The sequence below is a fragment of the Puma concolor genome, chromosome A1 (genome assembly GCF_028749965.1).
Source record: "Puma concolor isolate L17-30 chromosome A1, mPumCon1.1.hap2, whole genome shotgun sequence".
Lineage (NCBI taxonomy): Eukaryota > Metazoa > Chordata > Mammalia > Carnivora > Felidae > Puma > Puma concolor.
This window is the reverse complement of record NC_141667.1, coordinates 220,672,713-220,687,107: the sequence shown is the minus strand read 5'-3', so window position 1 is coordinate 220,687,107 and position 14,395 is coordinate 220,672,713.

Genomic DNA, 14,395 nt, shown 5'->3' with positions numbered 1-14,395 from the left:
CAGTCTTTTCTCTAGCATAACTGATTGAAATTTGTTTTTTATTATCAATAAATTAGAAAAGTTTCCTTCAGCTTCCCAGCTCATGATTTCTAATGCCTCACAAATGTTTAGGATTGCTATGTAATTTGGGAGAAACTCTATCAAGTTTTTTCATATGCGCACTGTAAGATTTCAGGACATGATCGAGGATGTTCCTCCCAGGAGAGATCTTTCAGCCAACAGAACCAAATTTTCCACCCCCAGTTTTCATCTTGATGATCAAAATGTTCCACAGATCAGCTTCCGGTGCTGCATTTCAAGCCTTGCTTCCCCTTTAGTACCCCTATACTGCTGATGGTGGGCACTGTGAACACGCTCATGAAGCAATATGACCTCTTGCCTCTTCATGTCACAGTGTCAGATAAGTTGGCACAGTATATGGCTGGAGAAAGCCTGGAGCCCCGCCTGCATCTGGACAGGTCACAGTAACTTCACTGTATGTGAAATGACTGTGAACCACATTGATACCTGCCAAGAAACCCTCCCGAAATGGATCCCCCAACTCAACTTCTCCTTAGCCCCCCAAGTGCTTATGGCCACTCCAACACCACCCAGCACAGGGTGACAGAGGGGAAGCTGGAGTGGCAAAAACATAGCCATTAGCCAGTTAAAGTGAAAGTTCTTATTTTTGTAAATCTTATGAAAACACATGACCACGTGAATATGTTACAGAGTCTTTGCCAGGATTTAGAAGGGCCTATGCAAATGAGGGGCCCACGGACTTTAATACCACTTATTCAATGAATTAAATAACTGAATGAAAGAATAAATGAGTTGAATAAGCTGAAAAGGTGGAGGACATCCTCAGTATTAGAATTTTCTAGTTGATGGACTTGCAAAGATCTGACCAAGCCAGCATGATAATCCAATCTCTGAACCCCATTTCAATTCCCTTTCCATAGAATCATACTTCAGCAATTGATGATGTCCAAAAAGTGTTGAAACCAACAAGTGTAGTTCTAACAAGAGCTTTTCCTTCAAACTGAAGTTTTTTGCTTGTTTGTTTTTTTAATGTGTATTTATTTATTTTGAGAGAGAGAGAGAGAGCATGAGCAGGGCAGGAGCAGAGAGAGAAAGAATCCCAACGAGGCTCTACACTGCCAGCAAAGGTCTGACATGGGGTTCAATCCCATGAACAATGAATGAGATCATGATCTGAGTCAGAGTTTCAACCAACTGAGTCACCCAGGAGCCCCAAACTGAAGTTTAAAAAAAAAACAAAAAACTATTGTGTACAAGCTCTTCACTCTGTAAATTCTTAAAGACTGTCAAAAAGGGGTACACAGCACATATATGTCCATACAACATATATGTTTTTTTTTGTTTGTTTGTTTTTAATTTTTTTTTCAACGTTTATTCATCTTTGGGACAGAGAGAGACAGAGCATGAACGGGGGAGGGGCAGAGAGAGAGGGAGACACAGAATCAGAAACAGGCTCCAGGCTCCGAGCCATCAGCCCAGAGCCCGACGCGGGGCTCGAACTCACGGACCGCGAGATCGTGACCTGGCTGAAGTCGGACGCTTAACCGACTGCGCCACCCAGGCGCCCCGCAACATATATGTTTTTAATAGTCATATATTTATTTTTAATAAGATTAAAGAAATATGTAAATAAATATTGAACTCCAGTTAATGATATGCATGCTGACATGTTTACGGGTGAAATGTACTGCTATCTGCAAACCTATCTTGAAATGCACAAAATGGTAAGTTGGATCAATATTCAGTATATTAGTCTGCTAGGGCTACCAAGACCCTTGTGTACAAGAGACCACAGACTGGGAGGCTTAAACAACAGAAAATTTATTTCTCACAGTTCAAGGTGCTGACAAGGTAGGCATCTTTCTGAGGCCTCTTTTCTTGGCCTGTAGGCAGCTGCGATCTCACCATGTGCTCACATGACCTCTTACGGAAAGACACTGGAATCCTATCAGGATTACGGCCCCACCCTTATGGCCTCAGTTTATCTTAATTGCTTCCTTAGAGGCCCCATCTCCAAATACAGCTACACTGGGAGTTAGGTGAATGTATGAATCTTGGGGGAGACACAAGCATTCAGTTTGTAACACATTGATAAAGGAATGGATAGATTACGGTAAAGCAGATAACAGTAAAATGTTGGTTGTAGAATCTAGATGGTAGGTATATGGGTACTCACTGTATAATTATTTCAACTTGCCTACATGTTTGAAAATTTTCATAGTAAAATGTTGGGTCAAAAGAAAGAGGAAGTTCAGGAGAGTCAAGTATGGGGAGGTTGAGCAACTTTTCCAAGTTCACACAGCTAAGAATTGTCACAGCCAGGCTTTGAACTCTGACCTTTCCAGTTGTTGAGCCCAGGTCCTTAACCAGTACATACACTGACCCTCCTTAACAACTGATCCACTCACATTCATTTCCCCGTTTACACACACACAGCTGGTGTACTTTGATTTTACAGGTGGGGAAACTGAAACCTGGAGAGCTAACTCTAGGACTTGCCCCACTGGTTTGCCTGGGAGGTAAGAGCACAGATGGCCCCACTGCTGGCTCATCTTCCCAGGTGGAGTGTGTGGAAAGAGCGTGTGCTTTAGCATCTGATGGACTTTCATTCAAAAACTGACTCCAGATAAACTGTTTTTAGGATCTTGGGCATAGGGATGAAGGGTAATGTTCTGGAAGCTAAAATGGAGAGAGAGCGGGGCACCGTCCTCACTTCCTGACCCTGAGGAATTTCAGTGTGAGAAGGAATTCAGCCTCCACCCAATAGGGCTTTAAGGTCCTCAGAAGTTGCCAGGTTCCATTAAAAAGAAAGGGAATGTTTGGAGGAGCCTTGGTTTTCTCATCCGTAAAATGGAGGGTGATAATGCCTGACTCCAAGAAGCTGTATAAGAATTAAGTGAGAGGGGCGCCTGGGTGGCTCAGTCAGTTAAGCATCTCTCATTCACTATTTTTGATACTCATTTATTGTTCAATTTCTGCCTGCTTTTCTCTCATAATTTTCTTTCTCTCTTTTGGAATATACAGGACAATTTCCTGAAGTCAGTTTCAAGTGAAATCTGAAATCAGTGGAATGTCATTAAAAATTTTTGCAAATTAACCCTCACTGAAGTAAAAGGCACACTTGAATTCTATTTGTATAAGTCTTTTAAAATAAAAAAGGCAACATCTCAGTAAATGTAATGTACAAGATTACATGTTGCTACCATTACATCAATAAGCAGCTTAAATTGTTAAAGGCAATCCTAAATACACTATAACTAGTCAGCAATAAGCTATCATAGTATATAGAGGTTAACTAAGCCTTATACGTGTTCCACACTATGCAATAGAATATAGACTAATCAACAAAATTTCCAGAACATATCTTAAAAGTCATGTGACAACATCAAGTAATGCCCAGTAGAACACCCCCAAGGAAAATTAGCACTAACCCCTTAGTGCCAAGGGCTTCTGGCCAAAAGATCAACTCCAGTCTCAAGTCACTTAGGCAAAATAACATTTCACAGGACCTACTAAGTAGATTACAACAAAACAAAGTATGGAAATAACCAATCTACATAGGATATTATCTTAGATAAAAATCACGGGGAAATGAAAATGGGATGTGTTGGTACCTGTATTTGTTGTGCAATATCATTTAAGTGGGTACAGATGAGTTTCTCATCAATCCTCATTTCAATTCCAAATTGATATGAGATTCCAGTTCTCATATCAATTCCACACATTCCTGTACATAAAAAGACAATCTTACATATTTTCAAAAAATCTTTGCATTATTAGTTGTAATCACCATTTAGCATCTTGGTTATTAGTAGCAATGTATGTCCTTTTTTTAACACAGGCACAGGACAAACGAGATAAGAGCAGTATTAGTGACAACAGAGGAAAAGTAGCTTGGATCCAGTCAAGTTCTAATGTGACAAGAATACTTTATAAGTGCCTTATATGGGTGACCCAATGGATACTTGGAGCCCTTCGCACATGTCAGCAGTCTGTTGGCAGTCAGGGAAGGGACACATTGGAACCTGAGGGTGCTTTCCTGCCAACTAACAGATGCGGTAATGTCACATAATAAAAACTAAGGATTTAATAATTTTTTATCCTTCATTATTAATAGCTACTATGCTTTAATTTTTCTCTTTGAGCACATTAAGCAAACATTTAAAAATCTTTGTCATGCTACCCCTTACTAGAGGTTATGTACTGATAATGCACTGTGTCTCATTATCCCCTTCTAGAGGTGATGCGCTGTAATGCATTCTGTCACTACCTGTGATTCCAGGTAATGTGCCGACTAGGGAAGAGAACACCTGGGAAGAGACTGGGATTTGGGAAGTCTCTCGGTTCTAGAGGCTGGAAGTTCAAGATCAAGGTGTCAGCAAGGGCATTCTCTTTCCAAAGGCTCTGTGGAAGACTCCTTCCTTGTCTCTTCCAGCTGGTGGTGGTTCCTGACAATCCTTGGCATTCCTTGGCTTATGGATGCTAGGGTGCTGTGATAGGGGGACTTGCTGGATATGGGCTATTTGGGGTGCCAGAGGAAGCCATGCACAGAAAGGTGTCATGGCTTTCAACTTGCCTAAATTTGCTGTCTGGGGTGCTAAGGAAAGCTGTTCACAGGGAAGTGCCATGCTGGCACCATTCTGCTGTGAAGCTGCCCAAGGTGGGCCAGGGGAAGCTGCCCACAGGGATGTGCCATGTGCCAACTGACCACCAGGGGCTGCTGGCCCCTGCTTACTGTAGGAACCCAGCCTGACAAGCTACCCTCACGGCAGAAGCCTAGTTTTATGAGAAGCACATTAGAACCAGGAAGCAAAACCCCGTTTCCTCCAGTGTTCCTCCAGTACCTTTTACCAACAACACTTAGCATCATCTCAGTAGGCAAGGGAGAAATATTTATAGGGTCCACCTCCATTATCACAGAGCAGGCAATGAAGTATGGATTTGGAGCTGAGAAGCAATAAGTTAATAATTGACACAGCCTACCCCTTTGGCTATACAGCTTCCATATACACCTTTCTCTAAACATTGCAACTTCTATAAAATAGCAAAGCAACTTTATATTTCTAACTAATAAGATACAGGTGTCCTTCCAAGTGAAGAAGTTCTCACTCTTTCCTCAAAATGAAGAAAGGCAAGGTCCAAACAGTCACTATGTCCATCACTGATTATGTTAATTAACCCCCAAATCTTGTCACAATTCAATTTGCTATTCTGTTACCCTAAAGACTAAGCTATAAAGTTATTCTCCAACAACTTATATTTAAAAATAAAAATGAGAAGAAGAAAGATGAAGAAAATGGTTGATATATGCAAATAAAAACCTACATATACCAAGAAAAGAGAAAATGTGCAAAGCAATACACTCCTCGTTTCTTTAATTGGCCATGAGGCCATAATTGATATCTATGACTTCTTTCCTTTATTACTCATTTTGTATTTCTCTCACCCTCAGTCAGAACCTCAGCTGGTGGGGATTCTTTAAGTGGTAGAATAGCCCAAATTCGAAAAAGGACTGAGTAGTCAACTATCTTGCATTTGTTGTTTGTTTCTATGGTTTCCATCATAACACTGGGCATAGAAATACTAAAGACACCCCAGAAAATCCCCTGGGTTTCAGACAAAGTTCTCCTTGTCCCTACTGTGTAGCAGCAATTTAGTTTCTCCGTGGTGGTTCAGATCAATCACTGTGGCCATTAGAGGAACTTCTTTTCTGCCTGTTGGTTCAATGGCATAAAACAGCCCAAAAAGACCAGGTGGACATCTCACTTTCCAATTTAATGGAACTGTAGGTATTTTCCCCAGTGGAAAGATTTCCTCTTTCAGGACTAAGACCTCCAAACCAGCAGAACCCAAGGTTATCAGGATGAAAAGCAAAAATTAACTGGAAGTGAGTTCATTAGGTAAAATAATAAAAAGAGCCACTCCCATTTCTAACCCTTGATTCTGGCCCCATGTGTTCTGCTTATGTGGGAGCAAGCAGGATCCTTCCTCCAGGGCAACCTGCCTCTTCTTGAATCAAGGAGCTTTGGGTCTGTAAATTGACCTAAGTCTGGAAACTGGTAAAAGGCCATGACTGTCCACAGTGGTGGCTCAAGGCAGGTGTTTGGCTACTAGACTTAGAGTGTTTTCCTCTTATATAGACCAAGCCATACTCTAGAAGGTGGCTCATCTATTTCACGCCAGGAGCATGGCAAATTCACTACCATCAAAGTTCAGGCAAAGGCATCCTGATTACCCTCCACCATAGATGCACCCACTCTGCCTCTGGTGATTAAGGGCTGCCACTATCTCTACCACTGTAAGATCCCATCGTCACCATTGGGATTGGGGAGGCTGTGTCAGTGGTGATATCTCACACCTGGCCTCCCAAGCAGAGCAACCACAGAGCTGTCCTTTGAGAGAGTTTGCAGGGGCTCCACCCGTTAACGCATTCCTCGGTTGCTTTAGTGAGAAAGATGTGTTCTGATCTTGTCATGCGGCATAGTCGGGTGGCAAGACTGAATAATGATGTGATGAGTACGGTAAAGAAATGTTTTGTGCCATCTTCTGGGCTCTGTTCACAATTGGCTAATTTTTTCCCTAATACTATGGACCGTTTAGATATTTTCTGAATGATGGAAACGTACAGAATGGCGTTAGGGTACTACATGAATCAGAGCCTCAGGATGGCACAAACCAGAGAAGTCTCTGGGTTCTTCGGCTGCATTCATTTTTGACTCTTCTTTCTAGGATTCTGCTATTATTATGACAAACTTCTCACCCTTAGTCTTGGATTTCTCCATTCAAATTCTATGGGGAAAAGATAATTTTCCCCTCCTATTTTATCAGTATTTTTGGAGTCAATACCAATAAAAGCCAATTCAGTAACAAGGCATACTTTTAATAAGGCTCAGTTAGCAAGTATTTTAAAGAGCAAAGAATTTTCACATCAACTTCCACAAATGCATCTGATGTCATGCTTTTGAGCTGGAAAAAGTGCTTGGGGAATTACACATGGTATGTATAAACCTGAACATGCTGTACTCACAAGGAAAAATATGTGTTTTATCTAAGCATAGTAAATACTTCAGAGTTTAGTTTCCCCAGTAGGAATGTCTCATGTAAACAGTAGCAGTGACTATCCCTATAGCAAAACTTCTAAGCATGAAAATAAGCCAAATTTTTCTAAACATTTGCTTGGTAATATCTTTTGCCCTTTTATTTACAGGGTAGAAAAGGGAAGAAATATGAAAAACATACTACCTTATCTTTGCTCATATCCTTTTCCTTACAATGAAAACAAAATGTACTGTGCACTAAAATTCAAGGCGAATGCCATATCACTAAGAGTATCAAGTTTTGCAAATTCACACCATGACAACTCAGTGCTCCTTGTTTGGCAAACCACTCTCTGAGTTTGGGTACCTCCAAAGCCTCCCAGATCCCTGTGTCACCACTGTTTCTGAACAATGCACTAGCCAGGGCGTTAAAGGAGAATTTGAAGCTCCCTCATGTAGTCAAATGAAACAGATTTATGCTCTGTTAACTGTCTTTACTTTTGCCTACAGAATATGGGGTATTTGAAGCACTTAAAATACATTGTTTCTAAAATGGAAACGCAGCTCCATCATTTCCAAACCAGAAGAACAAAGTCAAAACGTTGCATTCTGATCCGTGGGCACTGAAGATTAGGTTTTCTTATTCTCTTCCGCCAGTATTTCGTTTTTTATCCCTGCTGTAATCCCAAATTAATGCTCATTTTCTCAAGGTGTGGTTTAATGGTTTTGGTTGCCACTTCCCGCCAAGGCACTTGCTATCTCTACATGTTTAAGAGAGTCTCAGCAACTCATATTCTTCTGTTTTATAGGAACTAATTGTTTTTCTCTTTCTTTTTCCTATCCACTGAACTGATTCCACTTAACTCAGTGAAGTTTCAGTCTCTGGATTCCTCTACCTTAATCAGTTGAGCTTTCTAACTGAATTGGCACACTAAATCGTGACCTGTATTGTTTGATCTAGATTGGTAAAAACACAGCACTGATCAAAGAAGTAGCTTGGACAAAATGGTCCTAACTCCAGACCCTTGTGAAAATCTAAGCTATTAGAATAAGCTAAGTGAGATTCATAGAATCATGAACCATCTGAACAAGCCCAACGATTTGGAGGATTGAGTAGCCTCAGGTACACAGCAATGAATTAGGATAAATCATAATCCTGTTTATGATATACTTTCCTTAATGGTCCTGGAGTAGCCTCTTCATTAGATATGATCATATTAATAGAGATATAAATGTAGATGTGTATATAGATAAGCACCCATTAATTCACCATGTAAAGGAAAAATTCAGATCTTAAAAATAACCTAAATCTACGGGGCACCTGGGTGGCTCAGTTGGTTGAGTGTCCAATTCTTGATTTCAGCTCAGGTCATGATCTCATGGCTTGTGAGATTGAGCCCCGAGTTGACCTCTGTGCTGACAGCACAGAGCCTGCTTGGGATTCTCTCTCTCCTTCTCTGTCTCTCAGCTCCTCCTACATTTGTGCATACTCTCTCTCTCTCTCTCAAAATAAATAAAACATTTTTTTAAAAAGATTCTCTCTCTCTCTCTCTCTCTCTCTCTCAGGGCACCTGAGTGGCTCAGTCAGTTAAATGTCTGACTCTTGATTTCAGCTCAGGTCATGATCTCACGGTTTGTGAGATCGAGCCCTGCTTGGGATTCTCTCTCTCCCTCTCTCTGCCCCTCCCCCACCTGCACACCCATGCTTGAGCCCTCTCTCTCAAAATAAATAAATAAAAAATATTCTCTCCATCTGCCCCTCTCCCCCATTCACTTTCTCTCTCTCAAACACACACACACACACACACACACACACACACACACACACACACCTCTTACAAATTAAAAAAAAAATTCTCTAGGTAAATCTTTTTTTAAAATTTTTTTAACATTTATTATTGAGATACAGAGAGACACAGAGTGTGAGCAGGGAAGGGGTGGGGGTAGGGGTGGGGGGTGCGGGATGCAGAATCTGAAGTAGGCTCCAGGCCCTGAGCTGTCAGCACAGAGTCCGATGCAGGGCTCGAACTCACAAACTGTGAGATCATGACCTGAGCCGAAGTCCGACGCTTAACCGACTGAGCCACCCAGGTGTCCCTCCAGGTAAATCTAATGTACACCCAAGTATAAGAATCCTGCTATATAGGCAAATACCAGCCTTAGAATCAGCAGTTGTGGGTTAAATCCCATTATGGTTGAACGGAGTCCTCCTAATTCTTATGTTGAAGTGTTAACCCCTAGCGTCTCAGAAAGTGACTTACTTGGAGATAGAATCTTTACAAAAGTAATCAAGTTAAAACAAGAGTCCCTTAGGATCCTAATCCGGTATGACTAGTGTCCTTCTAAAAAGGGGACATTTGGAGCAGATATGCATACAGACTGAATACCACACAAACACGAGACATCTACAGTCCAAAGAGAAAGGTCTGAAGAAGATCCTGACCTGAGGAGGTGACCAACACCTTGTTTCAGACTCCTAGCCTCCAGAACTATGAGACAATACATTTCTATTGTGGTTTTGGTGGTTTGCTGCCGCAGCCCTAGCACACTAAACGAATCCCGCGGTAGCCACGTTTCCACCATGGGTACATACTTTCTTTTAGAGTGCTTCAGTTACCATATCAGAAAAACAAACCCTCCCTCAAAGGGTTACTGAATTTAAATGGGATAAAGTAAGTGAAAGCACCCAGCACAGAGACTGAAACCTCGTGAGTGCTCAGTAGATGGTAGTTGAAACTGAGTCTTTCCCATTCGAATAAAGAAGCTTTTTCAGCTTAGCCAACTGTGGTCAGTTCGGCGGCCTGGGGATGCAAGCTAGGACCGACAGGATCCCCTCTAGGCCTCCAGAAAACGAAATCAACAGCTGTGCTCTCGTTCATTAGCTCCTTTCCACCTTGTGCACTGGCCTAGGGCCCCCCCAAAGCTTTTTAATCAGTCCCGCCTTGGACGCAACCCTTGTTCGGGAGGTCGGCCTCTAGGGGGCGCGCTGTCTCCGGAACGCGCGCCTGGACCTCGCCGGCAGAGGCACCGCAGAGAGCCGTTTGGAAGCCGAGTGGAGGGCTCGTCTCCTGCGGCCTCTCCTCCCTGTGGCCACTTCCTGCAGCAGCGCGGGGAGAGGGAAGATCCACGCTGTGAGCGCTTGGCTGAGCGCGCCCTGACACCCAGTGTCCTACATCACTTACTCTGGGACAATCCTGTCCTTAATCACAAATGAGTAAACTTAGGCTCAGGGAGGTTAAGTAACTAGTGTCACAAAGCTAGGGGGATAGAACCCAGGTCGGCCTACTTCCAAAAGCAGCAAAACACCTTTGTGACCAGTCCCCCACAGGAGGGACTAGTGACTCGCAGACCTAGTCAGGGGCCCAGCAGAAGACCCCAGGGGCAAGAGAGCCAACAGAGCCTTTATTAAGACTTTCCTTCCCCCCCCCCCCCCGACTCCGAACCTGCTGCTGCTACCTCAGCCTTAGATGTCCCTACCACTCTTGTCATCCACTGGTGACTTTTTACTGCTTGATGTATTCTGAAAGGGAAGGCACTTTCTTTTCTCCCCTTGTCTCTCTCTCGGGATGGTGGATTTCACAGCCGCTCCAAAGGAGTATTTAGGACAGTATAGGAGCAAGTGTTTTAATTGTTTACTACCTCTTCATTGAGGGAGTCAGACACATTATAAAAACAACAGTGGTAACTATAACTACATGTAATTAACTGACTGCTGATGTCTACACTGGGAGGCAAAAACAGAGTTTTTCCACCAAGAGACAGTCTTCTGTGCCAGAAACACTAACAAATGTTAATTTGACGTTTTGTGTCCTAGAATTTGTACTCTGAGGCTGTCCAGGTAATATTCTCCAACTCCTTCCTGCAGTCATCCATACATTCACATACCCATCCACCCATCCACCCACCCACTCATCCACTCATCCATCCATCCATCCATCCATCCATCCATCCATGCTGCCAACAGTTCAGAGTCCACAATGCAAAGCTGTGGACAGGTGTACCTGGCCAGGGCTCTGCCCACAGGACATTTGTGATTGATTCATAGGAAAAATGGCACCAAAAGCATATTGAGAAAACTCTCTCCAGTGAAGGCCATGCTCATCCAAAAGATGCTAGTTCTTTCTGGAGTTTTTGTTGGTTTTATGGCAATTCTTTTTTTTTTTTTTTTAATTTTTTTTTTTCAACGTTTATTTATTTTTTGGGACAGAGAGAGACAGAGCATGAATGGGGGAGGGGCAGAGAGAGAGGGAGACACAGAATCGGAAACAGGCTCCAGGCTCTGAGCCATCAGCCCAGAGCCTGACGCGGGGCTCGAACTCCCGGACCGTGAGATCGTGACCTGGCTGAAGTCGGACGCTTAACCGACTGCGCCACCCAGGCGCCCCTATGGCAATTCTTTTTAAGAGGATTAGAGTGATTAGAGAACCAGCAAGGAGCCTGGGATTCATGTCCTTTCTGTTTCGCTAACCAATGCTGAGCCTGTGGACAAGGCCACTGGCTTGTGTGTTTGTAAAATAAGGAACGTGGGCTCCTTTTCTAGCTCTGCCGGTCTCTCGTGTCATAAGCTGATGTCATCAACTGCAGCAGCCTTGCAAATCCTCTAATATCTCGCCTGCCCACACCAAAGTTTACCAGCCATAATGCTGTCCTTGTGCAAGATGAACTGTATTGAGGCCCCTGGAAAGGAGACTTCAGGGCTGAGACGGCCTCCCTGCCCCCACACCTTGCACATTTGTTCTCTGGGTTAGTAGACACAGGGAGGCCGTCTGTCTCTGAAACCCTCCCTGGGCCCTTTGCTCTTCTAAAATCTTTGTTCAAACATCTCATCACAAATATCTCAGTAAATATTATTGGGTGTCATGGAGAGTGAAGACACTTGGGAAAGAAAGTCATAATAGAAGAGCAGAAAGTCAGGGCGCCTGGGTGGCAGTTAAGCATAGGACTCTGGATTTCAGCTCAGGTCATGATCTTACAGTTCATAAGATCACGCCCCACGTCAGGGTCTGTGCTGACAATGTAGAGCCTGCTTGGGATTCTCTCTCTCCTTCTCTGTCTGCTCCTCCCCACTTCTCACTTCCTCTCTCTCTCAAAATAAATAAACATTAAAAAAAGAAGAGCAGAAAGTCTACAGAGCAATTCCTATGCCTTGGGTCAAGCTGATGGAATCCAACCTACAGGTCTTGGCACCCTTTCCTTCTCCCCATTCCTGGCTGAGCACCTGTCCCTAGCCATCATGTCCAGTGTCCTCACCCTGCCCATCAAAGCTGCGAGCAGGAGACTACAGTGGTCAGAGGGAGGCAGGACAAGAAGGAAAGGGCTGGCTCTAACCGTCACTGGTCCCCAAGCCCAGTGTCCTTGTCTGCCCAATGAGGATAGTAATATCCAGTGCACAGGATTCCTACTGGGCACATGAAATGATGGGTGTGAGACACGGGCACGTGACATGTGCTGAATATGTTTTGTAAAGAGAGTTACCTTTCCTGGGCATCTATCCTACCTCCAAATACCATCATATGGGGTTGTTAGAATTTAACATATATACTGGGGGGAGGGTAGCACTGGTCTAAAACCCTTCCTGGCTTCCCTTTGCACTGAGGAGAGGGACTGTGCCTGTCTCATATTCCCAGCATCTGGCAGAGTCTGGCACAAAGCTCCTTCGAAGTTCATGTCATCAGACTAAAAACCTGCTCTTATCTTCCAGCTTCTTTATTGCTCCTTGTTCCTTAATGCCTTGAGTATTGAACTATCTTCGTTTTCACCAACCACTTCTGTCACTATTTGGGGGGAATGATCCATCTTACACCTTGGGCTCTCGGTTTCTTGACCTCCACACCTCAAATGGTCTTCAGTTTTCCACTCTGGAGGTCAGATGCTTGACCTTGTCATCCCCTCTAAACCTCTATTTCTAGCCCCTCACTTCCTGACCTCCTCCTCTCTATTTAGCTGATTGCTTCTTAAATTTTAAATTAAAAAAAATTTTTAATATTTCTTTATTGTTGAGAGAGAAAGAGAGACAGAGAGATAGACTGTAAGCAGGGGAGGGCCAGACATAGAATCCGAAGAGGGAGGCACAGAATCTGAAGCAGGCTCCAGGATCCCAGCTGTCAGCACAGAGCCCGATGTGGGGCTCGAACCCATGAACCATGAGATCAGGACCTGAGCCAAAGACAGACGCTTGACCAACTAAGCCACTCAGGTGCCCCTAGCTGATTGCTTCTAATGCTCCCCTCCCAGCGATTCTTTGACCTCATTCAGGCCCGTGATTCCTTGGCCCTATCATTTTTTTCATCATCTGATCATATCTGTTTTTCACTTCCTACTTAGCCCAGACTGCATTAAGTGGTACGTCATTAAAAAAATGCTTCCTCATGGAGTGCCTGGATGCCTCAGTTGATCAAGCCTCTGACTCATAGCTTCGGCTCAGGTCATGATCTCAGGACTTGTGGGTTCAAACCCTTCATCGGGCTCTGCGCTGACAGCATGGAGCCTGCTTGGGATTCTCTGTCTCCCTCTCTTTCTGCCTCTCCCCTGCTCACCCTCTCTCTCTGTCTCAAAAATAAATAAACAAAAAATTTGTTTCCTCATAAATTGCTTCCTCATAAATACCACTAGCTCGTTGGCTCTGTCTTCATTCTTGATGAAACCCAAATATCGCCTTACTCCATACCTGTACCCGAGTGGTGAGAGAAGAATACCAGCTGCGGTGACTGTCCTCACTTCAATGGATGGCTACAGACCTCAAAAGTCCCTACACACTGCCCACAAATCTTCTATATATCCTACATCCCTTTGTACTTAAAAGGTGGTCCTAGACCAACAGTGCAGGCCTCACCAGGGAGTTTGTCACAAATGCAGCAGCTCAGGGGCACCTAAGTGGCTCAGTCGGTCAAATGTCTGACTTCAGCTCAGGTCACGATCTCACGGTTCATGGGTTCGAGCCCCGCGTCGGGCTCTGTGCTGACAGCTCGGAGCCTGGAGCCTGCTTCGGATTCCGTGTCTCCCTCTCTCTCTGCCCCTCCCCTGCTTGCGCTCTGTCTCTCTCTGGCTCTCAAAAATAAATCAAAATGTTAAAAAACAAATGCAGCAGCTCAGACCCCACTCAGACTTACTGAATCAGGATCTGCGTCTTAACGAAGTCACTGGGTGATTCATTTCCGCATTAAAGGTTTTGAAGCGTTGTCCTAAGTGGCTTGCTTTCTGGACTGCCAGAAACTCCCTCGTCATCTTCACGTCTTCAACCTGCTTCCATCTGTGTCGCATCCTGTCTTCCCTCCTGTTAGGATGGGAGAAGGGTCCAGTCTGTCGGAGGCAGATGCCTTTCTTTAGCCTCTGGATTT